Genomic DNA, 11566 nt, shown 5'->3' on the forward strand with positions numbered 1-11566 from the left:
ACAGCGGGAGCTAACCTAAAAGAAGGTCTCTGGTTCCCCTCTCGAGTGTTCTGTCTCTCTCTTAGACGTTCATCTATACGAGAGATGAACGAAATTAAATCCTCTAAATTCTCAGGGAGTTCTCTGGTAGCAACCTCATCAAGGATTACATCAGATAGGCCATTCAAAAATACATCCATATACGCCTGCTCATTCCACTTGATTTCTGCCGCCAGAGACCTGAACTCTAGTGCATAATCCACCAGTGTTCGGTTCTCCTGTCTCAGGCGCAACAGTAATCTGGCTGCATTAACCTTTCTACCTGGAGGGTCAAATGTTCTTCTAAAAGCAGCTACAAATGCGTTATAGTTATAAACTAATGGATTATCGTTCTCCCATAGTGGGTTGGCCCATCTCAGAGCTTTCTCAATGAGTAGGGTGATAATAAATCCTACTTTTGCCCTATCTGTAGGATAAGAGCGAGGTTGCAATTCAAAGTGGATACTAATTTGGTTTAAAAAACCACGACACTTCTCAGGAGCCCCACCATAGCGTACTGGGGGGGTAATGTGAGAAGAAGCACCCACTGTGGCTACCTCTAGACCTGAACCGACAGGAGAAACAGGGGTATTACGTATCTCCTCTGGTGGTTTATTGGCACAAGCTAATAGAGCCTGTAGCGCAAGCGCCATCTGATCCATTCTGTGATCCATGGCTTCAAACCTAGGATCAGGAGCAGCCAGCTGACTGTTTGTACTTGCAGGATCCATTGGCCCTGTCGTAATGTCAGGATCGGGACAGGGATCCAACACGCAGAGTACAAACAGTAGCCAGATACGTATACCGGACCTTAGAATGGCCGGACTAACGTAAGTAGTACAGTATAGAATGGTCAAAGACAAGCCGAGGTCGAGGGTAACAGAAGACAGGTAAGCGAGATACAAGCCGAATCAAGGGTAACAGAGATAAGCAGAGTAAGGTAAACAAGCCGGGTCAAAACCAAAAGGGATAATAGAATACACAAGCACTGAGTGACTAGAACAAGCTAGAACCACGACAGGGCAATGAGCTAATGAAAGAAGCTCTGTTAAATACCCTGTTCAGAGCAGTAACCACGCCCCCAAGGCGTCCTGATTGGTCCTGCAGCCATTGACTGACAGGTTGTTCTGGGGGAGGGTCCTGATGACTACTTCCTGCCTAGATGCTGTAAAAGGCAGTCACTCCCTCGCGGCCGGCCTAGCATGACCGGATAGACCGCGGGGAAGGGAGCCATCAGACCGTCTGGATGGAGGAACAGCTAAGTCTCTACCTCTTTCGGAGGTAGAGACCACAGGTACCCTGACAATGATCAAGAATTCCAAGACATCAACTCACCCTGTCTGCCGCTGCAAACTATCCCTTTTGTTGATAAAGTGCAGGAATTCTAGGAAGGGACTAGTTTAGGGACAGCATCTGTCAGTGAATGGTAAAGGCCCCGTGTGGAGAAGTGGTGGGTTAGCTGCCATGGGACACCCATGGGTGTGAAGTGTTCGAGAGCCATACTGACGGATGAGTTAGCCTATTAGGGTCAGCTCTAGGGACAGACTTGCACTTTGCATTAACACCTAGCTAGCGGCCACGGGGTTTCTGTGCCTTTGGGTTAACACGTCTTCTGATACTAACAAATAAAGTTTTTATCTCTTAGAATCTAACATTTCATAGGGGGGACTGATGTGGGATTATTAAAAATCTTTATTGTACTTGTATTGAATTATTGTACTAACTCCATCTTAACTCTATATTGTGACAATCCTCCATTTTGTCTTCCTAACCTGACTTCTTCAATCCTCCATTTTGTCCTCATGACTTAACTTGTTCATTTTAAAACCACCTTACGTGACTGAATTTCCCAACCCAATTAGTAGAGTAGACAAAGACTGTATTTCCTGCAAAGACACAGGAGTTGCTGACTACTCCCTAAACTTGTAAGATAGTATAGTTTGAAGGCCACGAGAACACAGTAGTAATGAAATGTTCTATTCATAAGAGACCTTGCACCTGGACATGAGGCCTGATATCACTGACCGTGTAAAATGACGCTCAAGACCCCCTTATCCCCACCCGTGTCCAGAACAATCCCACCTCTGGTGGGTGGGCACGGGACTAACCTCTTAATTTTTTGAACCAATAAGTAAGACACTAACCCCGACACTTAACAATTAATCCAATTGATGATGTTTATTTGCTGATATTCTAATAATCAATGATGACGCAAAATGCCTCTTAAAAGGGCCTGCGCGCCCGCTTTTTCTTCACTTGCCAATAAACTTTCTCGAAGTTATTTTAACCTGAACCTTGTGTGTCAGACTTAATTACTTCAGCGTATATACGCAATTCAATTTTATCAATTTGGACAGGAACAGATAGACATTTAAACATTTTGGTTTACTTTTAAAAAGTACCATAACACTTGGCCACATCTGGGAAACCTAAACCTCCTTGTTCTGTCCGCTTCTGGAGCAATGACATAGCTAAACGTGGTTTACGTGCGTCCAATATGAAGGAGGAGAGCACGGTTTGGAGGTGCTTGTAGAATAGTGGCTTGACATAGATCGGTAACATCCTGAATTTGTATAAAATTTTAGGTAGAAGTATCATTTTTACAGTGTTTATTCTGCCTAACCATGAGAGTTTCACTTTTTTCCATTGCTGGATGTGTGTTTTACACAGTGGGATTAAGGATTTAAGGTTAAGGTCGAATGTGTCTTCGGGTGAGGGTCCCAGTTTAACCCCTAGGTAGGTGAGGTCGGTCGTTCTCCAGTCAAATGAGTAAGTTTGTTTAAGGTGCATTTTCAGTGTACTAGGCAAGTTAACCGGGAGAGCTTGGGTTTTGCTCTGGTTGAGCTTGTAATAAGACAGTTGCCCATATTGTTGGAGCAGTCTTATGAGAGCCGGGACAGATTCCTCGGGTTTACGCAGCGTGAGCAGAATATCATCTGCGAACATAGAGAGGCAGAATGTGCGGTCTTTGATGTCAATGCCAGTGATTGTGTCATTTTGTCTGATTTTTGATGCTAGTGGTTCTAGCGACAGGATAAAAAGCAAGGGCGATAGGGGACACCCCTGTCTAGTGCCGTTAGTGATATTAAAGGGCTTAGAGGGAAAACCAGAGTTGGACACTCGTGCCGACGGGTCATTGTACAGGGCCATAATCCCTCCTATGAGGCTGTCTGGGAATCCAAATTTGTGGAGAACTAGCCGCATATATTCCCAATTAACCCTGGCAAAGGCCTTTTCTGCATCAAGTGCCAAAACTAGTCCCTGAGTATGGGATTTGTTCATGTGCGAGAGGATATTCAGGACTTTCCTGGTGTTGTCTGAGCCTTGTCTACCCTTGACAAACCCAGATTGGTCGTTATGGATCAACGTGGGTAGGATTTGGGAAAGTCTATTAGCTAACAGTTTAGCATATAATTTGACATCTGTGTCAATGAGGGAAATTGGCCTAAAATTTTGACATCTGGTTGGCGGCTTGCCCGGTTTGGGTAGCGTCGATATGTGGGCAACAAGCATATCGCTGGGTATGCGCCCTGAGGCGTGACATGTGTTGTAAAAGGTTGTTAAATGTGGTGAGAGAAGGTTAGTGAACGTTTGGTAGTAAAGGTTAGTAAACCCGTCTGGTCCGGGTGCTTTATGTTTGGGCAAGGCCTGAATGGTCCTCTCTACTTCCTGCACAGTGAATGGGGAGCAGAGGGCAGTTAGATCAGTGGTCTGTAGGGTGGGGACCTCTATAGATTGAATAAAGTCTATGATGGAATGCGGAGATGGTTGGGCTGTGTCAGGATCGTCTGCGAGATTATATAGAGAGCTATAGTAGGACGCGAATTCATCTACTATCTTTTGTGGGTCCATTATCTTAGTTCCCTGGGAATTCAATAAATGTGCAATTTTCGATTGTTGGGAACGGGTTCTGAGTTGTGCGGCTAGTAAGGCCCCCGCTTTGTTCCCATTAGCGAAGAATTTGTGTTTATATCTTTGTAGAAGATATGTAGTTTTTTCCAGTTCTAAATGCTGGAGATCTTTTTGCAGGATAAGTAGTTGTTTTTGAGTGTCTCTAGATGGGTGCAATTTGTTTCTATGTGTAAGATCTGTGATGTTATTTATGAGTTGGATATATCGCTGCTGACGTTGTTTATGCTGGTAGCTAGCTAATTTGATCAGCGTGCCTCTGATGACGGCCTTATGTGCCTGCCACACCGTTGCTACGCTTGTGTCCTCCGGAAGATTGTCAGTGAAATAGGCAGCTATGTCTTTTTGTACAGTATTTGCAGTGTCTCGGTTTGTAAGCAACGTGTCATTGAGTTTCCACGTGCCTTGACCCCTAGATGGATATTTTTCCGATACAATCAACAAGATGGGGGAATGGTCCGACCATGTTATGGGTCCTATTGTGGCTTTTTGGATTTTGTCTAAAAGTGTGGCGGGTATCAAGAATCTGTCTATCCTCGTGTATGTGTTGTGTACTGCGGAATGGAAAGTGTAATCAATGTCAGCTGGATGAAGTATTCTCCAGGGGTCCACATAGTCATGGCTGAGGACTGTCTGCATAATTTTGGAGGACAAGGTCACTAATTGCTTGGCTGTTTTCGTGTAATCTGGGCGGCGTGCTGAGGTGTCCGTGGAGGCATTCAACAAGAAATTAGTATCACCCCCTACAATAACATCTCCAAACTTGTATAAGGAAAGTAGACTAAACATCTTTACAATAAAGTCATGTTGGTTGTCATTAGGTCCGTATATGTTTACCAGGGTATATGGGTTATTATTGATGTAGCATTGAATAATCAGGTATCTCCCTTGTTTATCTCCTATTTTCTTCACTAGGGAAAAGGACACGCCTCTGCTAATCAGGGTGGAAACCCCTCTCTTTTTCTTTTTATAGCATGAGTGAAAATCATGGGGAAAAAGGGTGGTGCTAAGTTTGGGCCTATTACCCCATCTAAAGTGGGTTTCCTGATAAAAAACCACTGAGGTATTTGCTCTTTTAGCCTCCGTTAAAGCTAGTCGTCTTTTGTGGGCCGTATTTAGACCTTTAGCGTTTAGTGATCAGATTGTAAGTGTCATTTTGCGACCTTGGTAGAGGTTGCTATACCCAGTTTGAATTTCCCTTTTGTGTTTCTCCCAGTCCTATTTTTTTTCAATATGGGCATGTCAATACAGGTTGCGGTTCATACTTTGTGGGTACAGCGGGTTAGTATCAGTAGCAATCGTTATGAATGATACCTTGTATTAATATTTTGAGTAACAAGAAAGAAGGAAGCAGGGTAAAGTAGGGGTACACAGTTTTGCCTTCGAATATACGTGTGGCGTTTTACATGTGTGAGAAATTTTATCTTGAAGTGTGACGCTTGGAGTGAGGGGGTAAAACAAAGGAACGTCTGAATCATTTGAACTATATACAATAAGCCGTTAGGGGGGGTGCGAAGGAGTATTGACGGCATAGATAAGGCCGGTGTTGGCCTAATGGGGGAGGTCTTACATTAACCTGCAAGAGACTGATATTATTAGTCGAAAGGGTTCCTGCAGTTATATCGGGTGCCAAGCATATACGGGTAATCACATATGGGGAGAAGCCTATGAAGTTTAGGCAGTGTCAGTCACCCTGGTATAAAATTCCTGTAACATTCCATAACAGGTATAACATAACAAAACATAACAAAACTTATACGACCTGAGGTGGTATGCTGTGGCACAAGGGGTATAAGTGTTTGCATCCCAGTGCGTCATTACGATTATGACATAATTGTAAAGTTTATGTTCCGTCGTTCTCGGAGGCACAGCAGGGCCGGAGAACGATTTCATGTTCCAGACAAGTCTTTCAAGTGGGTGCATAGTCACTTGGCTGTGGGGACGGTGGTCCAGTCCCTTGAGATCTGTACTGGGGAGCGCTGCGTTGGATTCTGCATAGCTGTGTCGCGTGGATTCTGTTGTGGGACATTCCACTCCTTGAGTAGCTTGTGGCCTTCTTCCACGGTGAGGATATGTTTCTCCACACCATTTCTTCTTATCATTAACCTGGCTGGAAATCCCCATCTATATACGATATTCGCATTCCGCAAAGCTGTTGTGATAGGCGCTAAGGCTTTTCGCTTCAGAAGCGTGGTGGCAGAGAGGTCAGTGTATAGCTTTATCTTTGCAAAATCGCCTGGCAGATCTGTGAGTAGCCGTGAGGCTCTCATAATCTTATCCTTGGACGTATAGTAGTGGAATTTCGCTATAGTGTCACGCGGGAATGTTAGTGGGAGGTTTCGTGGCCTCGGGAGACGGTGTATCCTGTCCAGGAGCAATTCCGCTGGGGGTATGTCTGGGGACACTGCATGGAAAAGGTCTGCTGCAAAGGCTGGCAAGTCCTGTGGGGAGACATCCTCAGGGATGCCCCTGATTCTGACATTGCTCCTCCGGTCTCTGTCCTCATGATCAGCCACTTTGTCAGTCAGCAACTCTAGCTTAGTGGTGATGTCTGAATAAGCATCTGCCAGTGTGTTATGTGCAGATATGATTTCGTCAGTTTTGTCCTCTAAGTGTGCTGTGCGCTCACCTATTGCCTGGATATCAGCTTTAATATCTCTTGCTAGTTTGGTGAATTCGCCCTGCAAAGAGCTTTTTAGCTCGGATAGCATCTTCTGTATAGAGGAATCTGTGGCTGGTGCTGAGGCACGTGTGGAGATGGACGTGCTGTCACTCCTGTCTGAGCAAGAAGCAGGAGAGGACGGACCGCCGGCGCCATCTTGATTTTGTTTCCGTGGCGAAGTGAGAGCAGAGATTTGCAGGTCGGCTTGCTTTTGCCTTGGTTTTTTCGCTGAGCGGTATGCCATGGTAGCTGGGCACTTAGGTGGGTCCGGTAAGAACCTTTTTTCGCCGTTCATCCGCCGGTATAGTCGCTGTATTTTGTCTCGGGTGCAGGAGCTCGTGGTTTACGCGTCCATCTCGGATCGTTGCGTGGCCACGCCCCCCTTCTGAGGACTTTTTCAAGATCATCATCAATAAATGTTATAGAGTTACACTATATCTCTTTCTTTCTTTGCCCAGGAATTTTCAAGTACACTTCTGGGTTCCTATTTAATATCACAGATATTGGACTCCCCCTCATAGGACCTTAAAGTTCACCAAAAAACTTTGGACCCTTTAGAGACACATTCTTATTATTGTTTTCGTTTTTCCTTTCTAATTGCCTTTTTTTAATCCAGTTTTTTATTGCGGCTCTTTATAGAGTTTGGCACAATAGTTTTTATTATTGCAACATTATTTTTATATATATGCACCCTTGTTATATTTTAAGGGGATTATCTTCTAAGCACTTACAATACTCCAAGCATTTTGATACAGGATTTGGGAAAAATCTTTGTTTAGCAGCTGTCACTTATAGGGTACCTTGGGTACTATGTCTATTGATCCAGTTAGATCATTTTAGCCACTATATTGGTTTTAATTTGTTATATGCGCTCTCTTTATTATCTTGTTTATTGTATTGAGTAATTTAGTTGTGATAAATGCTGTGGCCTGTTCATCCATACTAAGTGGTCTGTCGTTATTGGGGGGGGTTGAATGGGGTTAGCTTTTGTTCTAGGCTGCATCGCGATTCCCCACTACGTACATACAAGACATCTGTATATTCGACCGGGAAACTGGTTCATTCAGAATTACACCATATGTAATTCTGAAAATGGCCAGTAGATGGTAGCAACATACCACCATCTACCATGATAAATAGAGTAAAACCCCTTTCTAATATCAGAATTAATAGTAGCAGTTAGGGGCTAGGCTTAGATTTAGGGCTAAGGGTAACACTTAGTGTCAGGGTAGGGTTAGCTTTATGGTTAATGCTGTGTGTGTGTTAATGCTGTTTTAGGGTTACAGACAGTGTAGTGTTGGGGTAGGGTTAGCTTTATGGTTAATGCTGTTTGTATGTTAATGCTGTTTTAGGGTTACAGACAGTGTAGTGTCGGGGTAGGGTTAGCTTTATGGTTAATGCTGTGTGTGTGTTAATGCTGTTTTAGGGTTACAGACAGTGTAGTGTCGGGGTAGGGTTAGCTTTATGGTTAATGCTGTGTGTGTTAATGCTGTTTTAGGGTTACAGACAGTGTAGTGTCGGGGTAGGGTTAGCTTTATGGTTAATGCTGTGTGTGTGTTAATGCTGTTTTAGGGTTACAGACAGTGTAGTGTTGGGGTAGGGTTAGCTTTATGGTTAATGCTGTGTGTGTGTTAATGCTGTTTTAGGGTTACAGACAGTGTAGTGTCGGGGTAGGGTTAGCTTTATGGTTAATGCTGTGTGTGTGTTAATGCTGTTTTAGGGTTACAGACAGTGTAGTGTCGGGGTAGGGTTAGCTTTATGGTTAATGCGGTGTGTGTTAATGCTGTTTTAGGGTTACAGACAGTGTAGTGTCGGGGTAGGGTTAGCTTTATGGTTAATGCTGTATGTGTTAATGCTGTTTTAGGGTTACAGACAGTGTAGTGTCGGGGTAGGGTTAGCTTTATGGTTAATGCTGTGTGTGTTAATGCTGTTTTAGGGTTACAGACAGTGTAGTGTCGGGGTAGGGTTAGCTTTATGGTTAATGCTGTGTGTGTGTGTTAATGCTGTTTTAGGGTTACAGACAGTGTAGTGTTGGGGTAGGGTTAGCTTTATGGTTAATGCTGTGTGTGTGTTAATGCTGTTTTAGGGTTACAGACAGTGTAGTGTTGGGGTAGGGTTAGCTTTATGGTTAATGCTGTGTATGTTAATGCTGTTTTAGGGTTACAGACAGTGTAGTGTTGGGGTAGGGTTAGCTTTATGGTTAATGCTGTGTGTGTGTGTTAATGCTGTTTTAGGGTTACAGACAGTGTAGTGTCGGGGTAGGGTTAGCTTTATGGTTAATGCTGGGTGTGTTAATGCTGTTTTAGGGTTACAGACAGTGTAGTGTTGGGGTAGGGTTAGCTTTATGGTTAATGCTGTGTGTGTTAATGCTGTTTTAGGGTTACAGACCGTGTAGTGTTGGGGTAGGGTTAGCTTTATGGTTAATGCTGTGTGTGTGTGTTAATGCTGTTTTAGGGTTACAGACAGTGTAGTGTCGGGGTAGGGTTAGCTTTATGGTTAATGCTGGGTGTGTTAATGCTGTTTTAGGGTTACAGACAGTGTAGTGTCGGGGTAGGGTTAGCTTTATGGTTAATGCTGTGTGTGTTAATGCTGTTTTAGGGTTACAGACAGTGTAGTGTCGGGGTGGGGTTAGCTTTATGGTTAATGCTGTGTGTGTTAATGCTGTTTTAGGGTTACAGACAGTGTAGTGTCGGGGTAGGGTTAGCTTTATGGTTAATGCTGTGTGTGTTAATGCTGTTTTAGGGTTACAGACAGTGTAGTGTCGGGGTAGGGTTAGCTTTATGGTTAATGCTGTGTGTGTTAATGCTGTTTTATGGTTACAGACAGTGTAGTGTCGGGGTAGGGTTAGCTTTATGGTTAATGCTGTGTGTGTTAATGCTGTTTTAGGGTTACAGACAGTGTAGTGTCGGGGTAGGGTTAGCTTTATGGTTAATGCGGTGTGTGTGTTAATGCTGTTTTAGGGTTACAGACAGTGTAGTGCCGGGGTAGGGTTAGCTTTATGGTTAATGCTGTGTGTGTGTTAATGCTGTTTTAGGGTTACAGACAGTGTAGTGTTGGGGTAGGGTTAGCTTTATGGTTAATGCTGTGTGTGTGTTAATGCTGTTTTAGGGTTACAGACAGTGTAGTGTCAGGGTAGGGTTAGCTTTATGGTTAATGCTGTGTGTGTTAATGCTGTTTTAGGGTTACAGACAGTGTAGTGTCAGGGTAGGGTTAGCTTTATGGTTAATGCTGTGTGTGTTAATGCTGTTTTAGGGTTACAGACAGTGTAGTGTTGGGGTAGGGTTAGCTTTATGGTTAATGCGGTGTGTGTTAATGCTGTTTTAGGGTTACAGACAGTGTAGTGTCGGGGTAGGGTTAGCTTTATGGTTAATGCTGTATGTGTTAATGCTGTTTTAGGGTTACAGACAGTGTAGTGTTGGGGTAGGGTTAGCTTTATGGTTAATGCTGTGTGTGTTTTAATGCTGTTTTAGGGTTACAGACAGTGTAGTGTCGGGGTAGGGTTAGCTTTATGGGTAATGCTGTGTGTGTTAATGCTGTTTTAGGGTTACAGACAGTGTAGTGTCGGGGTAGGGTTAGCTTTATGGGTAATGCTGTGTGTGTTAATGCTGTTTTAGGGTTACAGACAGTGTAGTGTCGGGGTAGGGTTAGCTTTATGGTTAATGCTGTGTGTGTTAATGCTGTTTAAGGGTTACAGACAGTGTAGTGTTGGGGTAGGGTTAGCTTTATGGTTAATGCTGTGTGTGTTAATGCTGTTTTAGGGTTACAGACAGTGTAGTGTTGGGGTAGGGTTAGCTTTATGGTTAATGCTGTGTGTGTTAATGCTGTTTTAGGGTTACAGACCGTGTAGTGTTGGGGTAGGGTTAGCTTTATGGTTAATGCTGTGTGTGTGTGTTAATGCTGTTTTAGGGTTACAGACAGTGTAGTGTCGGGGTAGGGTTAGCTTTATGGTTAATGCTGGGTGTGTTAATGCTGTTTTAGGGTTACAGACAGTGTAGTGTCGGGGTAGGGTTAGCTTTATGGTTAATGCTGTGTGTGTTAATGCTGTTTTAGGGTTACAGACAGTGTAGTGTCGGGGTGGGGTTAGCTTTATGGTTAATGCTGTGTGTGTTAATGCTGTTTTAGGGTTACAGACAGTGTAGTGTCGGGGTAGGGTTAGCTTTATGGTTAATGCTGTGTGTGTTAATGCTGTTTTAGGGTTACAGACAGTGTAGTGTCGGGGTAGGGTTAGCTTTATGGTTAATGCTGTGTGTGTTAATGCTGTTTTATGGTTACAGACAGTGCAGTGTCGGGGTAGGGTTAGCTTTATGGTTAATGCTGTGTGTGTTAATGCTGTTTTAGGGTTACAGACAGTGTAGTGTCGGGGTAGGGTTAGCTTTATGGTTAATGCGGTGTGTGTGTTAATGCTGTTTTAGGGTTACAGACAGTGTAGTGCCGGGGTAGGGTTAGCTTTATGGTTAATGCTGTGTGTGTGTTAATGCTGTTTTAGGGTTACAGACAGTGTAGTGTTGGGGTAGGGTTAGCTTTATCGTTAATGCTGTGTGTGTGTTAATGCTGTTTTAGGGTTACAGACAGTGTAGTGTCAGGGTAGGGTTAGCTTTATGGTTAATGCTGTGTGTGTTAATGCTGTTTTAGGGTTACAGACAGTGTAGTGTCAGGGTAGGGTTAGCTTTATGGTTAATGCTGTGTGTGTTAATGCTGTTTTAGGGTTACAGACAGTGTAGTGTCGGGGTGGGGTTAGCTTTATGGTTAATGCTGTGTGTGTTAATGCTGTTTTAGGGTTACAGACAGTGTAGTGTCGGGGTAGGGTTAGCTTTATGGTTAATGCTGTGTGTGTTAATGCTGTTTTAGGGTTACAGACAGTGTAGTGTCGGGGTAGGGTTAGCTTTATGGTTAATGCTGTGTGTGTTAATGCTGTTTTATGGTTACAGACAGTGTAGTGTCGGGGTAGGGTTAGCTTTATGGTTAATGCTGTGTGTG

Source organism: Pelobates fuscus, chromosome 2, assembly GCF_036172605.1.
Source record: "Pelobates fuscus isolate aPelFus1 chromosome 2, aPelFus1.pri, whole genome shotgun sequence".
Classification (NCBI taxonomy): Eukaryota; Metazoa; Chordata; class Amphibia; order Anura; family Pelobatidae; genus Pelobates; species Pelobates fuscus.